Consider the following 25,309-nt stretch of genomic DNA (forward strand, 5'->3'; position numbering starts at 1 on the left):
CACAGTTTTGACAACTAATCAAATGGTTTTTAAGACAGTGTTTAACATTTAGAATTTAAAAAGCTTTCATATCTGCAACTAGATTTTTTTCCCTACTTTCCTTCATTTTAAATTGGTTTATGAAACTTACTGTACAAACACAGGCTTTACAATGTTTATTTGGATACTTTATTTGAATATGCCTATGGATAAGCTAAGTAAGTTATCCATTTTTGTTGTTTCTAAGTGTACTGTTTGTTTTCCTAAATAAAAATAATTTAATAAAATGACTTCTGGGCTTCTCACATGAGGAGCCATTGACTGAAAAAAAAGGGAAAGGCCAGAAGGTTAGCCGCTGGGGGGAAGGTTAAGTGTTCAGTTTTACATGCACTAGTTTTAAGGTATTGAAAGTGAAGTTAGAAAAATACAAAGAGAAACAAGAAGAAAGATTTAGGACTCATCAGTCAGACTAGAGCCAGCATGTAAAGTCAAATTCACAGAGTGGAGTGTGATTCAGCCCTGGAGCTCTCTAACACTCAAAATTGATCAGAGGTGGAAGAGACAGTGAAGAGTCCTGAGAAGGAAGAGCAGGAAGTAGACGAGGAAAACAGGGCAATTTGGTGTCTCAGAAGCCAACAGATAGGATGGCTTTAAAAGGGAGACAGGCCAAATGTCCTGTATGTGGAAAGATTAAGGAAGGCAAGGCCTGAGGGGCCTATTGGATCTGATGACAAGGTCTTTGGTGGGGTGGTAGAGGTAGAAGCCAGGTGGATAATTTTATTTCAGTTTCTGGACCTGTTCCAGGCTTCAACATTTGTCTTAGCTCAAAATCATAGAGAAAGAGCTTAAAGGAAAACTCATGTATGACCCTTTACGGAGAAGTGTGGGGAGAAGGGGGGTGGTGGCACAGAGGAAAGAAGAAGAAAGGAGAGGATGCGCTGACCAAAGTGGCCACTGCTCAGTTAGCAACCGAATGTTATCAAAAAGGCCATGTCAGAACAGACAGTCCAGGGACCTCAAGAGAAAAGAATCTGCCCCATTCCCCACCATAAATTGATCGAAGTCAGCTTTAAGGACCCCGAGCACTCTCTGTGGCAACTTTGGGCTCTCTAAGAAGTGGCCAAAGATGCCAAAGCTCAAAAGAGAAGTTTGGTCCCTGCACGGGTAGTGTTGTAGTTTGCTAGCTGCTGGAATGCAACACACCAGAGATGGATTTGCTTTTAATAAAAGGGGATGTATTTAGTTGACATATAGTTCTTCAGAGGAAAGGCAGCTAACTTTCAGTTGAGGTTCTTTCTTACGTGGGAAGGCACAGGGCAATCTCTGCTGGCCTTCTCTCCAGGCCTCTGGGTTCCAACAACTTTCCTTGGGGTGATTCCTTGCTACATCTCCAAAGGCCTGGGCTGAGCTGTGAGTGCTGAGATGAGGTATGCTGAGCTGCTTGGGCTGTGCTACGTTGAGTCCCTCATTTAAGCACCAGCCAATTAAATCAAACATCATTCATTGCAGCAGGCATACTTCCTAGCCGACTACAGATGTAATCAGCAACAGATGAGGTTCACATGCCATTGGCTCATGTCCACAGCAATAGAACTAAGGACCTTCACCTAGCCAAGTTGACACCTGAATCTACCTACCACTGTCCCTTTTTGCCAGCCTATGTCATATATGTGGCATCTCAGTGTGTAGTAGGGATGGGGTAGCAGTGATGACTTTGTGCCACAGTTACAGTAACAACCTCGGGTCACTCTGGCCAGAGCCAGAGAATTTTACAGATGGAGGGCAGGGGGGCAGAGGGAGCATAAACTGTATCTGGATCCATGGTGCTATGTGCAAAGGTAGAGGTGGTCTTTAACCATGTCACACAGCTATTGAGTGGCAGAACAAGGAACCAAATCCAGGAAGTCCAAGGAAGAGATTCATGTGGTAAGTAGTAAAAAAAATTGAGATTTATTAGACTGTAAATGGCAACAGGTCATCTTTGTGCTCCCAGGGTCAGGCACCTGCTAGTTAGTCAATGGTCACTTATTGAACAAAATGAGCTGAACTTAACATTAAGTAGGCTGAGAAGAGGTAAGGAGAAAATGATCCAGGTAATTTCAGCCCAGTGGAACAGCAGAAGCAGATGCAAAAGCAGCAATGAGTTTGATTCTGTCTTTGTCCCCAGGGCAAATCCAGATTATTTTCAAGGATGAAGTCCAGAGGTCCAATATTGCTTTGTGATGTAACCCAGGCATTGTCAGACTAGCAGAAAACATAAATGAGAAAAGAGCATGCTCACTTTTCATAATGATGCCAGGGGTAACAGATATCCCTTGATTTGGTCACTATCCTTTGCTCAGAAAAAACAATATGCTACTGGAATGACTAAAAATTTATTCTGGATTCGAGATTCAAATGGCTCATTAACATGGCCTTGAATGTTTTCCAGGAATGCGTTCCATGTTTAGACAAACCAAAAGAATGACTAGTAACACCCTGAGATTTGGCCTGCCAACATATACCAGCAGCCTGGAGATCCTGAAGCTTCCATCCACTGCTTCTCGCAATCTCAGTGTCAGCATACCACACAGAGAAAAGCCTGAGAAAAATCCTTTCATCCGTCTTTTCAAGGGTATCCATATCTTTCACTTCCTCACATGACCCTTTCCTATTTCAATTGCTTTGGTTTGACTGTTGATTTTTTTTCCTCATCCTTCCACCCCATTTACAGAGCATGTCTTTGTTTCTATCTTGTGAGCACCCCAATGAAAGAAACCAACATTTGTTTCCAAATCAGGGGAGTGGAGTTGGCCATCAGGATAAGCTTTTTGTCCATCTAGTAAATGTTCATCTGCTATTTTAACATTTTAGTCGTATCATAGGACCACCGAGCCAATGCCCTCAGGGCAATGGGCCATGCTGATACAATAAGCTTACATATTCTTCTGTTCCTAGGAGCGCTTTTCTTTTATTATCTTTGAATCTTGAGAGTTCTTAATTTCTAAAGACAGAGCAAGTAATCTAACTCCTAAATCCCACAAAGAGGAGAAAATCCAGCCCCACCCACTCACAGAATTCCAGCAACAGGCCAACTGATTCTGCTTCTTTTCAGTTAAACTGGGACTGAACTTTTCAATCAATTACACACTTGGTTGGAGCCAACATTTGTTTCCTCCATATCGCGTTCTTAGTAATTAGAAAGTAATTCTCTGAAGCAGAAAATCCTCCTGGCTTGCCAAGAGTAATCTCTGTTGATGACTTCTCCTGAATGCTATGGGGTGATTTTGCTGTGGCTGCCACCGCAAAATTAATCACCTTGCCGTATGCACAGTGACATGGGCAGCCATTTTGCCTAGCATGTACCTAAAAGAACTTCCCTTGGAAAATTGGAATTTCCCATATGGTTTATAGTCAGATTCATAACAATTAGAGATACATAAGGCTTTTCTGACTATTTTCTAAATTTTCGTATGTTGGAATTTTCAAATGTGAAGCAGGGTGAACTCAGTATTGGTCAGCAGATGTCGCACAAGTCTCCAGTTGACAAACAATGGCTTTCCCGTTCAGAACATGACACCTCTTTCATTCCAGATATCAAGGTAAGCATATGATTGCTGTCATAAGGCATACAGGTGACAGTATTGCCTTCACAGAGATTTATGGAGTCAGCAAAGTTGGCCTTCAATGTGTCTCCCAGCCGATATTTCTTTTCTAACTTTCTAATACCCCTTCAACTTTCATTTCGAGATTCTTCCTGAGGTTTTCTTCTCAGCCCCTCAGGAAAAGTGTATTCAGAAAATAGAGAGTCAAGGGCTCTTCAACTATTAATGTTCTTAGGAAAAAGTTTTAACCTAATAGGATTTCCCAAGGTCTCTGGCTAGAATTCTAGGCATCAACAGTTAGAAAGAGTTCTTGTGGTTTTGTATGGTGGGCCTTCCTGGTGTTTGTGAATTCAGAATTTAGAATCCTAATTTGCCTAATTAGTGTCTTAGCTTGCCAAAATGCAGAGCTGGCTCACTGATTACTTGAAAAAAGGACAAGAATGAAACCACTGCTCTTTAATGCCAATATCGGGCACATCACTGTAATTGCATTTAGAGCTGATTTTCCCTGATAATGATTTGTTAGGTCCTAGCAATTTTCATTAAGGCATATAAGTCTTAGGTAACAGTAACTGGATAATACCTGTAGTTCTCTAAGGTCAAACAGTGAATAAAGGGTGGAGGTTAAATTATTCCAAAAAATATACGTGAGTAACATTTGTAAAATTACTTGGTTTGAAATGTAATACCTCAATAGTTTATTTCCATAATTTTTAGTTAAAAGTAACTCAAAATATATACTGATGTTATTAAATCAGGTATTACTGAGAAAGTAAACATTAGCTCAGGTAAAGTAAAAATCAGCCCAGTTTTAAAATAAAATAAAATATTAGGAAAGATAAACAAAACAAAACAGAGAGATGAAGTAATTTGCCCAAGGTTACAGGCAAAAAAATTGAACCTGCAAGCCTGACTCTAGACCCTGAAGTGTTAATAGCTCCATGTTAATGTTACTTGTTTTTAAATGTATAAAATAAGCAATTACTCAAAAGGAGGAGGAGGAGGAGGAGGAGGAGGAAGGAGGGAGGAAGAGGAGAAGAAGAAGACAGCTAATCTGGGATGGGCCACCAGGTTTTCTCATTTGAAACAAAAACATGTTTTACTAACCAAGCTAACGAAATCTAACCAAGGATTTCTCCTTAATAAAACAAAAGCATCACTTTCTAAAATGTGAAGATCAACAGTATATCTAATAATTAGTTCATTCAACAGGAAAGACATATATTTTCAAAATAGGAACAAAAATATTAAACATAAAGATAAAATAGGTCAGTTAGATAACATAGAAATTAAGGACTTCTTTTAATCTATTAAAAGAATTTGAAAAGGTTTAGTCAAAGTAGAAAAAGATACTTTCATAATGGACAAAATATTGCCACAGGCAGCAAAACCTATGTTGAGCAAAAGAAATAAGAGACAAGAATGTATAATGTATGAACCCATTTATACAAGCTTCACAAACAGGCGAGGCCAATTCGGGTAGAAGGTGGTTACTTTGGGGAGGGTAGAGCCTGGGGGAGTAGGGAGCATAAGGTGAGCTAGTAAAGTCTTAGCTCTAGTTCTGGGGATACTAGACACATGGGTGTGTATACTTTGTGACACTTATTTAAACTATGCACATGTAAATATGTGTACTTTTCTGTATGTCATACATTAAGGAAAAGGTTTACCTAAAAATGGTACCGATTTCCTGTTTTTTTTTCCCCAGGTCTATTGAATCAGGAATTCCTGGGCTAGAGCCCAGAAAATTTTATTATTAAAATGCCCCCAATTATTCTGATAAGCAATAAAGCTTTGGGAACTCCCAAGAGTGAAATCTAGTACAGCAAAATATAAAATTAAAAATTCTAAAGTCAGGGGGTATTTCATGCATAGCAAGGTATTTTGGAAAACAATTAGGCAGGGCAAGAGTAAACTCCAGTCATATAAAGTCATGTGTCCCTGTCTAGAAAGGCAGAAAGAGAATAGGATGAGGTGAGTCCCCTCTTCAGTCCAGTCAGAGCCGCCTGCCCCCTCTCAACTGTAGGCCACAGCTGCAGAGACAACGCAGCTGCAAAATGTCATCAGATGAGAGACCTGTTACCCACATTTTGTTCCAATGAGTCATTCTGCAAATACAGTAGGTAACCTTTGTGTGCTGACTCCCAGCCTTGGAAATCATGCAGCAGGCCAACTCACTATAAGAAAGAAATAATCCCTTTCCTCCATCCTGTTGTGGTCGAGATGAACTCAGCTGTCCACTCCAAGGTAACCTGGAATCCTCAGCTCCAGAAAGCCTCTTTCTGCCAAATGAGCAAGTCACAGGGTTTCTGGTAAAGAGGAGTTAGTTCACTTGTTTGGATGAAGTTAGGCTGATAAAGGACTGTGTAAAAGCTTGAAACAAAATCAGCTGGTCTTAATTCTTCTAGGCTGGGAGAAGAAAAGAAGTATCTATGATGTCACAGGTCATTAAGGTTTTATCTCCTCCAGAACTCTAGCCAAATGAACATAAGACATGCTTTAGTGTGGACTGACTTGGACTAAATTGTTTATTACAAGACACATGGCCTTCCTATGTCTCAATTTTCTCATAAGTAAAATAAGTGTGATAAAACCTACTTTCTGGATTATGTCAAAATTAAAAGAGATTTGTGTAAAATATTTACTTTAGACCAAGCACATAATAAATTCTCAGTAGGAAGAAGTTATTATTGCTAGTGGTGTTTTGTAAAGGCAATTGAGGCTCAAAAAGGGTTATTCTAAAGTAATAGAGAATAATGAATGGCAAATACTGATCTAATAAATGTTTTTTTGCAGATCTCTGGTCTAACTTTCTCAATTAAACCTTTTTAGTAAAATTAGTTAGGAGTTTGTCTTACATTTATCTTGCATCTTGAGGTTTTGCTTGTTTCTCTTGAAAATAGAAACAATGGATAGTTTGAAGAAAACTCCCAGGAAATCCATCTTAATTTTTGACTTATAGACTTTATATAATGAATCCCACATTTCAATCGCCAAACACAGCCTCCTCCCTGAAATGCAAACTGATTTATCCAACAGCTACATTTAGATGGCTAAAAGCCATCTGAAATTTAATATGTTCTAAGTCAAATTCTTGATTTCGTGTCCTTTTGCCAAGTCCCAAACTTTCTTTTCCTCCTGTCCTTTCATCTCATACATGCCTATACTATTTACTAAGATGATTATGTGGAATGCCTTGTAGTCATCCTTGACTCCTCTCTTTCTCTCACACTCAGCAGGCTATCCATCTTTATCTCTTATGGGTATAGTTGATACTGTTCTGCACTTCCCACAGAACTCCCTTTGGTACCAAAGCACACATTTCCCAGTACTTTCAGGAAAGTCATGGCCAGTGGACGTCAGTCTTCCCATCATTGGCCACCCCAAAGCTGGCACAAAAGGTGAATGAATGGAGTAGCCATGGTTGCAAGAATAGAAGCTCTGCTTGGGCGCAATGGTAAAGGATCCCATTCAGCAAGGCTGATCTAGTTATTAGAATATGAATTTCTAATATGCCAGCAACTAACTCTGAGTTCCTAACATGGCACCATCCCTTAAGAAGACAATTCAGCCCTGTGTTGGTGAGTTAACTACATTGGGCCTCTTTCATCTTGAAAGGAGCAGTGATTCACTCGACTGGAATTGACTCCTATTCTGGTTGTAGGTTTTCTTTTCCAGCCTAAAAAGGTTCAGCCAGCACCACTATTCAAAAGGCTTAGAGAGAGTTTGATCCATCAACATGGTATCCTACATAACATCACATCAGATTTAGGAACTCACATTATAGCACCAGAGTTTCTACAGTGACCACGAAATCTACTGGGCCTATGACATAACCATAATGACCAAGAAACTTCCGGATTGGCAGCACTCTGGAATGCCCTTGTGAAGGTGCAGCTCTGGTGTCAGCTTGGAGATAAGGATAAAGTATACACAGTGGTCATTATATGGTGTTGTAACCCCGAAAAGGATAAATGCATGGGTCTGGATACAAGGATGCATACAAGGATAATATGTGGTATAAGTAAGAGTAACTCTGCTTATCTTCATTCCCAGTGACCCACTTAGGGAATTTGTGCTCTCCTTTTGCCACAACCCAAGGTTTTGTGGGTCTGAATGTTCTTTTTCTCAGAGGAGAACTGCTTCGTACACCAGGGAGCAGCAAGAGTGTTATTAAAACCTTAAGGTATGGCTGCATCAAGTCACTTTGGACTCCTTTGCCAAGAAACCAGCAGGTAAAGAAAGGAATCACCACCTGTTAGGAGTAAATGAACCTGATCATTAGAAGGTAGGCTTTCTCTATCGAATGGAGCTAGGAAAGAATATATTTGGCACCTAGATGACCCATGGGAAATCTCCTGGTTTTCTTCTGGCCTATTTTGATGGTAAATTGATAAGGACAGAAGAAAGAAATGGTGGCCAGGGCTCAGACCCCTTAGGGATGAGAGTCTGGGTCATTCCACCATAAAGTTACCTCAATCAGAAAGAGAAACTGACAAAAGTGAGGAGAATCTAGACTCGGTAGTAAATACGGTGAATTTTAGGTGTAGCCCTGTGACCACCTACAGAAGAAGAGGCTGTAGTTCATCCTGCCAACAGTTATCTTATTATTTTCCCCAGAAAAAGAGACCAACCAGAATTCTGAAGGAGCTGTTGCCAGACGGGCTGAAGAAATATGAAGCAAATGGATGTAGGTGGCACGAGGGATGAATTATAGTGTATAACCAGATTCCTCCTTTAGGTCTGAAGCATTAATTCCCCCAGTTGCTGAAAGTGTTGCCTGTGATGGCTCACAATTTAGCCCCTTCTCAGGAGTTGAACTTTATCAAAGGGAGCTGCCTCTTTCAACTTATTCAACATTACATATTTCTCCACAGCTCACATCTCATAATTGCTTAATGAGGAGTTAACCTCAACTTGAGACATCATTGAAGGTTTAACCCAGCTGCAAAACTCCTTGTGGGATTGGCTGAGGCCTTTCTTGCAACAGAATCACAGTTCAAACGTGCTCTCTGCCCTGTCCTACCTCCCTCACTCCTTTACATGAGCTATTCCTGAAAGCATTCCCAACAAACCACCTGCACTCAAATCCCTCTCTCAAAGTCTATGTCCTGTCTGATATCATCATAGCTGCAAATGCTCAGATCAGGAAACATCTGTTGCTGTTGCTACTCCCCCTACTTCCACAGCCATAACTGCCCGACACCAACTGATTGGGGAGCTGGCCCTGGAATGTGGAGTCTGGCCTCCAAAATTGTTCTTGCATGCCAGCTCCTACAGCATCAGGAAGCTGACCTCCCTTACTGGGTAAGCCCACTTCATTGGTAGAATTATATCATATCCAGAACCTAGTGGTATACTAGTCTGTGAAATGTAGTTTTTAGCCTTCCTGCTATAATTAGGCAAAGGAAGACTGGTAGTGGATGCTGAGCACCACAAACATTATCCAGCAGAGGTGTCAAGAAGAGGCACTCTGCAAGAGTCTGGTTCAGTAATGGGATGTGTTTTTTGGAAGATAAAAGAAAGCTCCATTAGTAAATAACAATAACTTCCATGTAATGGATACCTTGTGCTTGGCACATTACAAAGCAGTTTGCATTCATTATTATCTCATTTCTTAATCACAAAGCTCTATGAAGCTGATACTAATAGCATAACCATTTCATAGATGAGAAAATTAAGGTTTATAAAGTTTCTGATATTTGCCAAGGGTACACAGATAATAAAAAGCAGAAGTGAGATATAAACTCAAGGTCATAATTCTTAACCTTTGGATCGATATCACCCCATCCCAGCTTATACTACCAGCTCCATCAACATAGAAAACTCTTCACCATCTGTAGCTTTATTTCTCTCTCTCCCTTCCATTCCCACTCTCATACTTTCTTGCTCTTGCTCTCAATGAATCTATATATTCCCTACCACCAGGGGCTCAGTACTAAACTCCACGCATATCGAGCCTCAGCCCTCTAAAGAGATTAGCTCATTTCCAAAGATAGCTGCACAGCAAAGATTTTAAAAATCCTCTGGGAATAACCACAATTCTTTGTATGTTAGAGTGGATGGTGGGGAAATACCAATATGCCTGGTAGGAAAACTTAAAAGACATTTCAAAATTCTCTTAGTCATGCATCAAGGAATCTTGAGAAAGACCAGTCACGCTGGCTATTTTTGTTTCTGAGAAAATTAAAACACTCCTATATTTGTTTTGTGGTTTCCTAGGTTATCTTTTCCAGAGGTCACTCTGGATTGAAATTAAGGGAGAAGAGCTACATGGGAGCATAGACAAAGCAGAATGACAAATGCATTCTCTTTCTGCTAAGAAATCCCTGAGCTATCTTATACAGTGCATGGAAAGAACCATTCTGTCAGATGCTGACATGTACTGAATGCCTACTTAGTGCAGGGATACTTGGGTATAGCCATTCTAACTAAAATGTTGGAAGGGGCTGTCATTAATATGGGGTAGGGAGATGGAACTAGCTGATGTTCTGGAGAGACTGGGTCCTTTAGGTTTCAGGATTTATCTGGTCCAGGGACCCACCTGGAGATTGTAGGTTTCTGGAAAGTTACTCTAGTGCATGGAAGTAGGCATTTAAAGCTCTCAAAAAATGTGCTAAGTAGATAGTGTTAGCTCTGTTTAACAAGTAGACTAAACCAATGGTTAGTAACTTGTCCACATTCACATTGACAAGTAGGTAGCAGAGTCAGAATTTGAACCCAGGTCTCTGGGTTTTTCTTCCTGAAGCCTCTAAACTCCACTGTCTATATTCTAGAGTTTCCTTTGTGGAAACCACTATTATCTCTTTGTATGTGCCTTTCAATTTAAAAATAGCCCTGAACCAATTATTTTTACATGTCTGTGTGAAATTTATTGAGAATAAAGTAGAGGATCAACATCAAGAGGTTGTAGCAGTCTTGCTGCTGAAGAAAACAGAACAGAGAAGGTGGCGTTTGAGCTGGGCTGTGCACAATGAATAGGTGATTGCTGGGTAAAAAATGAGGAGAAAGGACATTCAAGAGACGAAGATAATCATGAAAGTTATAATTGGGGAATAGATCATATTCCAATATGGTTAGAGCACTGGGGCCACAAGTGGAAAAGGTGAAGCTGGAAATATTGGTGAGATCATTGATGAATGGATCTTTCTTTTTTTTTTTTTAACCTTTTTTTATTGTATAATATATACACAAAGCAAAGAAAGAAAAAAGCAATAGTTTTCAAAGCAGTATTCGACAATTAGTTATAGGACAGATCCCCAAGTTTGTCAGGGGCTACCATACCATCCTCTCAGATTTTTCCTTCTAGCTACTCCAGAATATAGGAGGCTAGAAGGAATAAACATTTTTTTTTATCATAACGATTGACATCTTTCTTCTTTTTTTGTGACGAGTAACATATACAAAAAAGCAATACATTTCAAAGCACAGCACAACAGTTAGTTGTAGAAGAGATCTGAGTTTGTTATGGGTTACAATTTCACAATTCTAGGTTTTTATTTCCAGTTGCTCTAAGATACTGGAGACTAAAAGAAATATCAATTTAATGATTCAGTAATCATGTTCATTTGTTAAACCCTACCTTCTCTGTATAATTCCACCATCATTTTTTATCTTTCTAACCCACTTTTTAGGGATACTTGGGTATAGCCATTCTAACTAAAATGTTGGAAGGGGCTGTCATTAATATGGGGTAGGGAGATGGAACTAGCTGATGTTCTGGAGAGACTGGGTCCTTTAGGTTTCAGGATTTATCTGGCCCAGGGACCCACCTGGAGATTGTAGGTTTTTGGAAAGTTACTCTAGTGCATGGAACCTTTGTAAATCTTAAATATTGCTCTAGGTGTTCTTTAGGATTGGCTGGAATGGTTTTGGTTGAGGTTTGGCAAGTTATGATAGGTAGCAATGTCTAACTGAAGCTTGTGTAAGAGTGACCTCCAGAGTAGCCTCTCAACTCTATTTGAAATCTCTCAGTCACTGATATTTCATTAGTTACACTTCTTTTCCCCCTTTTGGTCAGGATGGAATTGTTGATCCCATGGTGCCAGGGTAGGATTCACCCCTGGGAGTCATCTCCCATAGCACCAGGTAGACTTTCACCTCTGGATGTCAAGCCCCACATAGGGGAGAGGGCAATGATTTCACTTGCAGAGTTGGGCTTAGAGAGAGAGACCACATCTGAGCAACAAAAGAAGCCCTCCAGAAGTAACTCTTAGGCATATCTATAGGCAGGCTAAGCTTCTCCACTACCTGCATAAGCTTAACAAGATTGAGCCTCAATATCAAGGGCTTGGTTTCTTGATTTGGATGCCCCTAATGTTTGACACAGTATCAGGGGATTCTCTGATGATAAAGTTTAATAGTTCCATATTTTTTTCTCCCATCCTTCATGGGACTTTGCCAATACTTTTTGCTTATCTGCTTAATATATTCTAGGATGTAGCCAGGCATTACATTAAGCTATAGAGGATTAAAGGATCTCTTTCTTATTCTAGGCTCCCTGTGTTTTAATTGTTCAAATGAGCTATCCAGACAGGTTGAGTTAGATTATGTACTACAAAAAGTTTAGGTTCCAGAAAAAATAAACCTTTCTTCCTTTGGTCTCAAAATGTAGGTGCAGTTCTAAAATATAGACAATGTCTTCCTTACCCCTGTGTTCTGAATTACCTTAATCTTGACCTGATTGGTTTTGTTCTTACCTCAAAATACCAGGTTATGGATATATAAAACAGCCTCTCAATCCAGAAATAATTATTACCACTTCCAACTAAATGTGTCTGTGATAAGAGTTTACAATCTAGGCCCCTGTTTTCTCATAAGCATTTTCAAAAGGAGACCATATAACAATGGTTCTTTCTGGCTTATTTTGCCTCACCAAATAAGGCTCATTCACGTTGTTGCATTCTTCACGACTTCGTTACTTTTTGTAGCAGCACATATTCGATCATATGTATACACCATCATTCACCAATCTATTTCTCAGTCATTGCATCTGTCAGACTGATAGATCTTTAATACAAGTTTCAGTATATACCATATACACATATATGTGACTCTGTGTGTATATATGTGTGCATGTATATATACCTTCTACTGGTTCTGTTCCTCTGCTTGAACGCTGATTGGTATAGAATGCACAACTCACCTTCAACTCAACTATCTACAATTGAACTTATTATCATTTTTTTTTTTTAACATGGGCAGGCACCGGGAATCGAACCTGGGTCCTCTGGCATGGCAGGTGAGCATTCTGCCTGCTGAGCCACCGTGACCCGCCCATTATTATCATTTTATTGCTTGACAACTCCCTTTTCAACTAACTCATAATGGGCAATTTTCTACAATCTAAAAAATAAGATCAGTTTTGACACTTCTTTCTTTCCATCTATAGTATCTACTAACCCCTAAATCCAAACAGTTTTCCTTTGAAGTGTCTTCCTTTCTCTATTCTAATCAGGTCCTCTTTATCTCAAGCCAAGAAGATTTTCCTTCTTCCTAAGGCTTTTCCCTGTCTCAGTTTGTACCCTTTTTCAATATTGTCTATATCTCACCATTTATTGATCTGTTTTAAATGGATCTACCATTGACTAGAGGTTAATTATATTAAAGTTGGCATTCAAAGATCTCCAAAATAAGTCTCACAGTTCAAGTAAAACTGATTATATAGTAAGCACTTCTGTACAAGGCAAGGCACTCTGAGAAGTGATTTTTACAAATTACTCTCCTGATAATCCAATGAGATAAGCATATTAATTACCCTCCTTTTACAGAGGATAATAAAGGAGAGAACTGAGGCAGAGAGAAGCAAATTAACCTCGCAATTGATTCATAGAGTAAGTGGTGAATCTGCATTTTGAATGTGGTTGTCTAAGCCCTGAGCCCATAGTTTAACCATTCTCACAAGTCCTGATTTTCATTGAAACTCCAAGATTAGTCTGGATTCTCCCTGTTCTAGAATTCACAATGCTTATTTGTTCAACTGCTTATCTAATTCTCCCCTCCAGGGAAGTTCATCTCTGCTCTCTTATCTATCCAACTTTTGCGCTCTATTCAATTGCAATGCAATTACATGTACTGTTATTTAGCTGATCAATTTGTAAATATCTCTTCTCTCCACTTAGACCGTAAGGGAACATGTTTATATATCTTTTATACACCAAAGTAGCACTCCACAAATAGATATTTCATTACTACAACTTGGAAGGAAGAAACAAACACATGCAAACACTGCTTTCCCTGGAACATGAACGCCAGACTTCTCAGCTATAACCAGATACTTTGACCCAATTTTGCCTTCATGACAAGGCAAAAGCCGATTTCACACATTTAACTAATTGATCTAATAATGTATCCTTTGACTAATTTGATGGTCTTTTGGAAGTACTAGAAGTAAAAATATAAAGGTTCCCCAAGTGGGTCAGATAGATTAGTGGGGTCCCTGCTGAGCAATTTTACAGTTGTTTGCCCTCAGAATGTCATTCTAGACAAATGGGGCTCTGGGGTCCATCCATGATGTTATGTCACTTTTCCATTTCTGTCTGTATGTGTGTGTTGGTTTGGTCTGGTTTTAATTTGGTGAGAAAAATTGAAAAGAGGAGAAAAGGAACACATTTTCTGCTATAGAAACTTTGCATAGGCGTCTGTGTTTCTCTAGTGCTTGGCTTATTGACCACTGCTGCAAATGTTAGTTGATTGAATAGCTCATTTTTCTTCAACTGCTTATTTGTGCATTTCTCTGTTACAGTGTTCACTGGAGTTCCATTGGTCCTCTCTCCTTCAAGGACCACATGTTAGCTTTTTTCCAGTGTCTGACACAATTACCCCAAAAATGTGAATAAAAGAGGAAGAAAATCAACTGTTCAATTCCTTGTCCTACAAATGCATAATAATCACTGGTTTATAAGAAAAGGATGTAGCTGTTTGTTTGTTTGTTTTTATAATACTTCAATTACAAATATTCCCCTGTATCACTCAATGACAAATGTTCCTTGATTCAAGCAATATAAAAGATTATTGTAGTGATTGCACTGGTCTGTATCTTGATTGTGTAGGTGGATACACAAACCTACAGATGTGATGGAATTGCATTGGACCCAGTATGCAAATAAATATAAGTACAATTGGGGAAATCTGAATATCTGAATAAGATTGGTAAACTGTATCAACATCTATATCCTTGTGTGACATTTAACAATAGTTTAAGGTACCCTTTAATGGATCTGTCCATATTATTTCTTACAGCTGCATGTGAATCTACAATTATCTCATGCAAAACATTTAATTTTTAAAAAATGACTGGTTCTTTTACCCACAGTTTCATTATATGTTGGAGTTAGAGCAATTGCTGTCAGTGAATAATCAGTGACACTGTTAATTCTCCTGGATATGTTTCTCTAATAAACAATTTGAAAAATTGTCCCAAACCGAAAGTGATGCAGAGAGAAAGCTCTGAAGAAATGACCGTTGTTCTGAGATCTGTTTTCCACTTCTTCTTTTCCATATTTGCCTCAACTGCCATGTTGTATACCACATGGAAAATGGGGCGGCAGGACTTTCAGATCTATTTCTGCATTCATTCTCTGGTAAAGAAGTCTCTCGTTTGTCAATGAATAAACAATATGTTTTCAAATCAGATTTAAGATGTCCAGAAGAATGTTTAAGATCTCGGGAGGTGCTGTTCTCATCTCCCTCGGCAGAAATAACAACGACATCAACAATAATAATAGTCTCTTGTGTTGTAAATATTTCTGTATTGAGAGACCTCCCACTCTTTCCAGAACAAGGTCGATTGCAGGGACAGAACCAGGTCAAATCACTTACTTTCAAATAAACTTTTGTTTTTCTGTTAATTAATTGTCCCCAGTTAGCATCAAAAAAAATTCATCTCTATTGGGAATTGCACGGAAGTACTAAAAGAGTTAGAAACCCTAGGACTACGCGAAGTCAGGCGAACGTGACAGCTGCTGGACTCTCCCAGCAGCGATAAAGGCCTAGCTCTGGGAATGCCAATTCATCTACTCTGAGTCACCAAGTAAAACAGGATGGCAACGGGGCTGGTAGCAGACAAAAGTCCCTTTCAGTACAGTATGAGCCTTCGCAGATGAGGGCAGACTGCCTCACAGCATTGACTCTCTTCTATGGAAAAGGGAAACCGAGCAATGTTCCTTCAGCAGGCTTGACTGTTTATCGGTCTACTTCCTTCTCTCTGGCCTAGTTTATAAAACAAAGATCTTTTCCTCTGAATTTGAAACTGACTCGTTGGATCCCAATTATAGCATTTGTGGGGACTCCAGAAAGATACTTCCTTCCTTTTCCTATAGAGCTCCATATATGGCGAAGGCATCGAGTCCAAAAGGATTGTGATGAAGGGCAGATGCAGGGTTTCCTGGACTGGACACAGATCATTATTTATTTGTGAATCAAGCCTTAATCTCCTAAGGGCACTGGCCTTTTCTATATATAGATTGCTTAACCAGAGCTATATTTAGCCCCTGGGGGTGGGGGTGGTGCTCATAGAGCATTGAGTTCTCTCCCCCCATTGACTCCTAACTTATTAAGCTTGGGAACACGGTGTTTAATTTTCATGACTCAATTACATAAAATCGGTTATATATATATTCATATTTTTAGAATTCCATTTTCCCCCTTTCCATTACACTCCTGACTTTTCCTCCCTCTTTCACATTAATTCAATGGCCCATCCCCACTGGCTTCCCTTAATCTCTCACCCCCCTTCTGTATCACTCACTTATGCGTTCAATTCCCAAGCATCCTCTCACTTATGTATTTCTTCATCATGCTTCTTATTAAAAACTCATAAGACTTTCGTCAGTCACATTTCCTTGCACATTCTCTAATTCAATATCTTTCATATATACATACATGCACACACACACACTCTCTCTCTCTCTCTTTCTCATACGAACTCATCAGATCCCACTCCACTCCTGGGCCCTTAGTATGTTTACAACCAGCGTGGCCACTGATTTTCTTGCTATCAGTAGCCACAGGCATAAAACAAAAGCAGGCTGGGACTAGATGGAACCCAACAGTGGTGGGACTAACTGATAGACCAAAATGTTGTGAGGAAGCATTTTTAGTTGGGGGCTAAGGACGGGCTGCCATATGGGAAGAAAGACCAAAAGCACGTCCACCATCAATAGCTTGATCTAGTAATCAGGAGCCTGAATGCCACAATCAAGGTGTGAGTGGGGTGAAAGTGTTGGGGTGGGCAAAGTATTTATTGGTAGGGAAGTCACCGGAGAAGAAGCACAAGTAAGAAGGGGTGGGGACAAAAGGTATCATAAATTGACTACTTATTATTGATCAGGCACTGTATTCTGTATTTTTAGATATTTCTGAATATTTAGATACCATCTGAAGGTGGTAACATCATTATTTTTACCCATGAAAACACTGAGGTTCAAAGAGCTTAAGTAATTAACCAGCTTTGTCAATAGTAAGTAAGGATTTGGACCCACTTCAGCCTGAAGCAACCATTTGAGTATATTTGTTTTCATTTGCCTATTTTTGCTTTCATTCATGTGTTTTAGGGGCTAGCCAAGATGGGAGAAGAGAAATGCTGAATATTAGTATTGGGAGGTGGTATCAGCTGTGGCAGCTGATTCAAAGGCACTGTGTTTGAAGAATGATAACAGTGGGGAAATTCAGGGACAAAGCTCACACTCCTCCTTCTCACGGGCTTGCTCATTTTGCTCCTGCCTTCCAGATACATGCTTCCTGAAGAGTGAAGCATTGTTAAAAAATAATCTTGAAGTGAATGGTTGGTGGATATAGAGTGTTTGTAAGCAAAATTAATTTAGAATAAAAGCCTTAAGAATTTTTGTCCATGCTTACTCATCACTTCTGGGGAATGGCAATAACCTGGAAGTTTGCACTGGGTTGTAGAGAATGACAGTGAAACTCGAATATGGAGGAAAATGTGCATTAGTGACTCTACACTTCCATGACAAAGGGGGAGCAAATATAGATCATATCAAGGTTATCATTAGCAGTTTTCCATTTAATCAATGGAAAAGCAACCAAACACAATTGCAATGTGTCTTTATCATGTCAAGTAATTGGCTCAGGTTGCTTTAGACCCTCCCTACCAAGGAAGCCCATTGTTGTGGCATCTAAAACATTTCCATGCTTAAGATATTTCTGTGTATGTGTCATTTAAAGCCAAAGTTCAAAGTGAATTGCTGAGCCTAGCATTCAAAATATCAAAAAAAAAAAAAAAAAAATCACAAGAAAAGAGAAGTGATGTGCATCATCAGGACATCCTGGATTTTGAGCTGGATGCAGTGGCTGAGCAGGGGTTTCCATTGTCTCTCTCGTGGATAGTGTGAGAGTGTCTTATGTATAGGAAGAGTTGGTATTTGGAGAATGAGAAGGCTGTAAGATGTAATTGGAAGGACTGCTTTGTATCCACCCAGACGATCCTCTTCTTTTGGGGCACACACATAGACTGCAACTCGAACTGGCTGATTAAAGATGAGCACTGTGATCCTGGAAGCCAGGTGTTACAGCAAGAAAAGTGACAAGACAAAAAGAGCCAAGGTTCCAAATCCCCACTTGGAAAAGAGCTCCCCATCAATTGCAAACTCTTTTGGCATTTACTCATGTGAAAAATAAAGTTCTATCATGTGTGAGCCATTTCCTTACAGTGACTACATTAGCATGTTTTATGTCAAACAGATAGATAATAGAGATTAAATGTTCAAGGGTAATGTGAGTAGTGGGAGGTACAAGGGCACAGAAGGGACACCGTCTTCAATGCACCCTACTGGTTACGTGATTTCTATTCTCGGCCAGATGAGTGATCCTGCTTCATGCAGGATCCATCACAGGAAATTATAACTTACAGCTTTGGGGCATTCATTGCTGCTGTCTATGGTCCTGTGTTCAAAGACACTGCTTTGATTTGAATACAAAGAAATGGAAATGTGTGATCTAAACTCCTCTAGGACACACACCCAGCTGTCTTCAGCAAAGAACTAGCTTCTCTTAGAGGACATAGCCAGGTCTCCTGGCAGCTCTGTGTTCAACTGTGTTCTCAGGCCACAGGCCTTAAAGAGATGCTGCCCTCAGGAAGCCTCAGATAAAAAAACAATTGCAAATTTGTTCTGCTTTCTCGTAAGATGCTTCTCCCTTCCAATACTTCCCTGAAGTTGTACCTCCAGAGAAAGGATTCTAAAAAGAATCCATTTTTTGCCTAGGCCAGAGCTGTCCAACAGAAATAAAAAATGAGCTATATATGTAATTTTAAGTATAGCAGCTGCATTTTAAGAAGGAAAAAAGGAGCAGGTGAAATTAACTTGAATAATAAATCCTGTTTAACCCAATACATGCAAAATATCATTTTTACATATAATCAATATGAAATTATGGAGACAGTTTACATTTTTTTCATGCAAAAATCTTTGAAATGCAGTATTTTACCCTAACAGCACATCCCAATTCAGAATAGCCTCATTTCAAAGTGTTCAGTACACATGTGCTGCTGGTGGCTCCCCCACTAGATGACACAGGTACAGGTATTCGTTCTTTCTTGGGATCAGTAGTACTTCCCTAAGGATATTGCTAATCAGGGTTTGGTAACTTTTTTAATGGCGTCTACAACTCTGAGAGGAATGATCACTAATCACAGCACAAATTGTGAGCTAAAAAAAAAAAAATTAGCTCCAGAAAGTTTTCATTTAACTTTTTAAAAATTTTGCGAAAACCCCCGTTCTGGGGTATGGGAATGAAACAATTAGGATCATTGATTTAGTCCATCTTCACTATTCTATTCTCAAACCATTTCTTCCTTCAAATTCCCATTGAGATTTGAAAGAAATTTCTCTCTCATTACCGAGAATTTTTGCAAGAAAGTTGGAACGCTTTAGCTACTGTGGTTGGATAGCGTTTGGTGTCAGATATTCTAGCACACCCACCTAATTGCAGTGTGGCTTTGGGCAACAGCTGTGAGTCTCCATTTTCTTAATTTTAAAATGAGAACAGTGATATTAGTATGGGTTTTGTAAGGACTGAATGACATAGAATAGTAGCCGTGACGGGCCAGTACAGTGCCTGGCCTCAGGCAGGCTCACCACAGATGATAGCTACTATGCTAGATCCAATGGCGAATGAAATTCAAAACCCATTTGCCCAAACTAAGGAACATTTTTAGACTTTACAATCATTCTATTTCATGATTATAGGAAAGTAACTCTTCTGATAAAATATATATATATGCTCGGAGGGAAAACCTAGCAGCCATTCCTTATATATAGCTGTATATAGATAAATATATATATATATATATATATGCATGCATGCAGTAAGGCAGAAATACAGCACAGGTGCAGCTATAAGAGTTTACTATCAGGAAGGGTGATGGATAAGAAAATCTATTACTATAGACCAGTGTGATAAAATAGAATTAGATGCAGAATGTTATAGCATCATCAAATAGGAGAAAAAAGGCAAAGTACTTAACTCATCCTGGGGAAGTCCAGCAAGCTCTTCAAAAAACAGATGAGTCTTGTGCTAAATCCCAAGAGATGGGGAGTTTTTAAGCTAATGATAAAGAAAGTGGTATTTGGGGTTGAGAAAAGTTGACTGTATAATTTATTGTCCAAATGGGAACCTTTTAGAAAGTGAAAGAGGATACTATTAATAATATACACTAGGTAAACTGGAGAAAAACGGGAGTGTCCTAGGAAACCAGGACAGAGTCACACCAGACTCAGTATGTGCAAAGGCACAGAAGCAGAGGGTGGGTGTGAGGGCAGGGGGTGGGCAGGCCTGGCTCATTCCAGAAGACGCAGGTAGATCAATTTGATTAGAAAACTGCACAGTCCAGATCATAAATGATCTTATATGCCATACTTAGGAATTTGAATTTTATCTTGCAGGAACAGGGACTCTGAAAATGAAGGCTGATATGATCTGATTTTCCATTTATAAGGTAATTGCCGGGAAGCAAGCTAAAAACATTTCTTTTTCTTATAACCAAGCTTTGTTCCAGAAAGAAGTGTTTGATTCCAACTCTTTGTGTGAAACAGAAAAGAATCTTGGCTACACTTCATACTGAATTTTTCTGTATACCCAGAGGTATCTTTGAATGATTAGATTTAACATCCTCTCAGGCACTTGTACCTCTTCCTTTTAGGAACATGAACTTTTCTTAGGAAGACACACACAATAATACTGAAGATTTAGAGAATAACATTGATAACTATTATCTCTGGGTTGCTTTATCTTCAATGGGCTTCAATATATCTTCCTGGACCACTTTATTGAGATAAATGATGACTCCAGACAAGATGGTTCTGGATTATATGGTTCTATTGGCTTTGCTATTTCAATCCCGCAGTCTTTCTGGGAAGCAATGAAGATTAAATTGAAAGATAATTGGAAAAATTGAAATTGATAATTGAAATAAATTGAACGGTTTCATTTTCAGCATAACCATCCCAAGAAAACCCTAGTTGAGACTCCCATTTGCACCATAGCAAACAAAATAAATGAGCATGCCCCCTCATTTCAAGGAGCTTATTCTTTTTAAGATCTTAGCTCTTGAAGAAGTTTACCAGCACCCATGGCAAATACAATGAGGCTATGGGAAATCTGACCCTCTGGGTCTATTCTATACTTTTTGTTTGCAAGACCAAGGGCCATGCCATGCCTGAAGCCCAGGATATACTGTATTGACCTTTAGAGGTAGAGGGTGTGTGCCAATCAGGAGAAATGCAAAAGGTGATAATGTCATGCAAACTGACTTTAGACTAACAAGAGAGATAACCCTCATGCATTAAACCTTTGAAACTAATTAAGTATTACTTTTTGCATAATAACAATGTATGAGTACGCTATATATAGCAGTTATAAGGAGTGTGCTTATACTAATTAGGTAAATTCAATGTGATCTTAGTAAACATTATCCAAATCTGAAATGTCTGCCCAGAGAAAACCAATGCACCCCGCCAAAGATCTATGAGGGTCAAGCCAGCAAGATCACCAAGATTTCTATCACACAAACTGAGATTAGGCATGTAAAAGAGAGTTGGAAGCATAAAGTACTATTTGAATTTGAGGGGTTATTAAATAACTCCTTTTATGGCAGTACCTTGAAATTAATGCTTTCCTATGGGAAAAGATATGAATCATCTGACCTTTGGTATAGTAAATTTTAGCAGAATCTGAAAATTGGCCAGACTCGAGAAGCCACAACCCATCATAAAATTTTACCACTTGTCGTACAATAGGAAAGTTTTTTTTCTCCATTCTTCTCAGTTAAGGTCAGGTTAAGACATAATACCAAAGAGTACTATGCTTTGATATACATATATATATACAAATATATATATATATATATTTGAAAAGGCTCAGTACTCAAAGTCCTCAGGAAAAATGAGAGAACTTGCCTCTGAAGTTTATCCTTGAAAAGCAATCTGAGAGTATTCCAAAAACATTGCTTTTTGTGTATTAGAAAAGATAATTTAGAGAAAACAGCGATTTAGCTTGCCAATATTGTGCACAAGGATATTTTCTTATGGCCAATAGAGGTTTATGAAATGTCTTAATGAACTCTCAGAAAATGAGGTTTCTGATGGAGTCAAAATGCTGTTTTGGCTCCCAAGACATTTTCCCAATGTGAGCATAATGCATATTCATGTAAATCAAATCCACACCCATTTGCCTAGATCCTGAAAGAAATGATTTGGGATCTAAAATAAACAATAACATATTTATTAAAAACAGAAATTAGTAACAAAAGTTTTGCATAATGATGACTAATGCCAATAATTAATGAATTAAAAACTTGATACCAAACATTTCACTAACAAAAAATATGTCTTTCAGGTTATCCTAATGTAGGGGATAAAAACAGAACAACAAGAGTCATAAACCAGGATTTCCCTGTTTCTGATCTTTAGTAGTTTTGTGGAAACTTTAGCCAACCCACTCAAGTCCTCCCAGACATTTCTAGGAGTCTTCAAATGATGTCTAGCCTTTGCTTTGTGGGTACAGTATTCAGGCTACATGTGATATCTGCTCTTCTCCTCTCCAGATCTAAGCCACAGAATGGTATCCCTTGTCTAAACCTGTGCCCAAAGTAGCAATGATGTGGCAAGCCCTCTACTTCTGCTAATTTCAGATCTGCATAGAGGTTGCCAGTGCCCAATCTCCGAGGAAAGCACCTCCAGATACTGGTACCTATGTTACCAAAATCTTGAACCTTCAAAATCCCTACAAGTTTTCAGCAAAACAACTCTTTTTGGCTTTGATTTGCTTTCTTGCTGCTATTGTTGTTGTTTTAATCAAATTTACCCTAAGTCTCAGGCAAAGTCTAGATAAAGAGACTGAGAATCCATGGTGCAGTTACAGTGTTCATAATTATCCACTGTTTTCTACATGAACCAGGTGCATCTTAGCTCCCTCTTAGGGTGGTTTTTTTTCTAATCGAGCTTCGTATTCACTTATGCAAACAGATAGCTGAGGAGCTCAGGCCATTGGTGTCTAGGTAGGTCTGAATTTTAAGGAGAGCACAGCTCAGTGCAAGCTTGGACCTCATTAACAATATAATACTACCTGCTTCCAAAGGCCATACAGTTAAGTTGTGGTAGAACATAGATTGATTTCTCCAATACCATGACAATGATGCAGTAGAAGAATATCTTAAGAGGCACTTAACTAAATTTGGGTATTTCCAATGGACTTCCTGGAAGGCATGATGATCAATTGATTCTTGAAGCAAGAACACATTATATTGCCATTCTGTTTTGAAACTACCCTTGAGATCATGAGAAAGTAAGACATGAAAATCGAGCTCCAGAGCCACAGGGCTCTGACTTCGGGGGAATAGAATGGACTGGAAAAGGCTGATAGTGTCCCTGTGTTCTAGTTTGCTAGCTGCCAGAATGCAACACACCAGAGATGGATTGGCTTTTAATAAAAGGGGATTTATTTTGTTAGTTCTTCAGAGGAAACGCAGCTAACTTTCCACTGAAGTTCTTTCTTACATGGAAGGCACAGGATGGTCTCTGCTGGTCTTCTCTCCAGGCCCCTGGGTTCCAACAACTTTCCCCAGGGTGACTGCTTTCTGCATCTCCAAAGGCCTGGGCTGAGCGGCAAGTGCTGAGATGAGGAATACCGACCTGCTTAGGCTGTGCTACGTTGTATTCTCTCATATAAGCACCAGCCAATTAAGTCAAACGTCACTCATTGCAGCAGACACGCCTCCTAGCCGACTGCAGATGTAATTAGCAACAAATGAGGTTCATGTACCATTGGCTTATGTCCTCAGCAACAAGACTAATTATGCTCACCTGGCCAAGTTGACAACTGAATCTAACTAACACACCCTGTAAGACAAATTTCTAGCAGCCACTGTGAAGACAATGACCTCAAGCCTTCTCGCCAAATAATTCATTCTAATCTTGATGTGTTGGCATATAGCATCCTTAATAACAGTATACATTTTTCCTTAAAAACAAACAAAGAATCATTCCTTGCCCAAATGCGAAATTTGGGCCCCAAATATAGGAAAGAGAGAATGGCAAATCCATTTCATGTAGAGTCCAACCCCACTGGGGTGCTTGGAGCTGCCTGGCACACCGATGAGAAAGATGCTCATGAGGAAATGAGACAATTGGTGCCTGGTTAGCAAGGATTCCGAGGGTGGGGTCTTGATTTAACGGTATATAATAAACTCATAGTTGAGGTGGTTCTATTTAGGAGACTTACTCTCATTGTTTAGCATTTTCTTAATTATAAAAGAAATGTCTTGAAAGAGACAATTGTTCGTATTTTGAAAAAGCTGATCTTTCTTCAAAGGCTAACCAGTTAAAAATAGATCACGTTCTGACCCATTGCAATGCAGCTAATTTAATTTTTTTATCATAAACTATGGACTAATTTCATATTTTCCCATGGACAATTATAAAGTAAAGCTTGTCAGCATTTTGCCTTAAGGGAAGAGTAAACTGAGTGTTGGTTCCCTATACTCCTATACTCAGGATTGAGGAGGAATGCATAGCTAAGGCATTGAGTATGGACTCAGGGTAGGCATTTCCACATGGCATCCCCCTCAAAACTCAATATGAAATGCTTTGTGGAAGGAGACTACCCAGAAGCAAAACTAAAGAAAGCCTCTTCTACACCCCTCTATTTCCCAAAATTGAGCTTTACCCCAATTTCCATTAGGGTCCTGTCACTTTTTTCCTAACATTCATATACTCACAAGTACACACACACACACACACACACACACACACACACACGCACGCACACGGAATCTGGCAGAGCAGTGTGCTATGCCTGGCCTCTGAAAGACATTTTGTTAGAAACAGCGGGAGGTAACCTAGCCTATAGAAAAGTTCCTGTGTTTGCCGATTTGGCCAGCTGGGAGTGTTTCCATTGCCCAGAAGGAGGTCTAAGGGAAAGAGCAGGGCCCCACAAGATGGAATGCACATTTCTTTTTGCAAGATCATCATCACTCTCAATTTTATAAGAAGTATGGTTTGAAGTGAATTGCCCATCTGTTACTCACCTCCTGTCAGCTGTCACCTGGTTCACAGAATGAAAAGAAAGATAGGACATTTGGTCTCAATTGGCCAATCAGTAGGAAATATGAAATAGTCATAAATGGAGCGTATTCAGGCTCAAAACAAATTTCTGGGGAAACCATATAGGAATTTATGTGAGGTAGCCTTGACGTGCTTACATAAAACCCAGCAAATGATGGGGAGAAGGGA

General features: G+C 39.3%; 1 long non-coding RNA gene across 1 annotated transcript; it reads left to right on the forward strand.

The window, feature by feature from the left end:
- The first annotated feature begins 3,048 nt into the window (after positions 1-3,048).
- LOC143655109 (uncharacterized) lies at positions 3,049-14,448 on the forward strand. Its single transcript, XR_013162054.1, has 3 exons — positions 3,049-3,560; positions 8,184-8,253; positions 14,308-14,448. It is a non-coding gene; the product is annotated as an uncharacterized LOC143655109 (long non-coding RNA).
- The last annotated feature ends 10,861 nt before the right edge of the window (positions 14,449-25,309 follow it).

The sequence above is a fragment of the Tamandua tetradactyla genome, chromosome 14 (assembly GCF_023851605.1).
Source record: "Tamandua tetradactyla isolate mTamTet1 chromosome 14, mTamTet1.pri, whole genome shotgun sequence".
Taxonomy (NCBI): domain Eukaryota; kingdom Metazoa; phylum Chordata; class Mammalia; order Pilosa; family Myrmecophagidae; genus Tamandua; species Tamandua tetradactyla.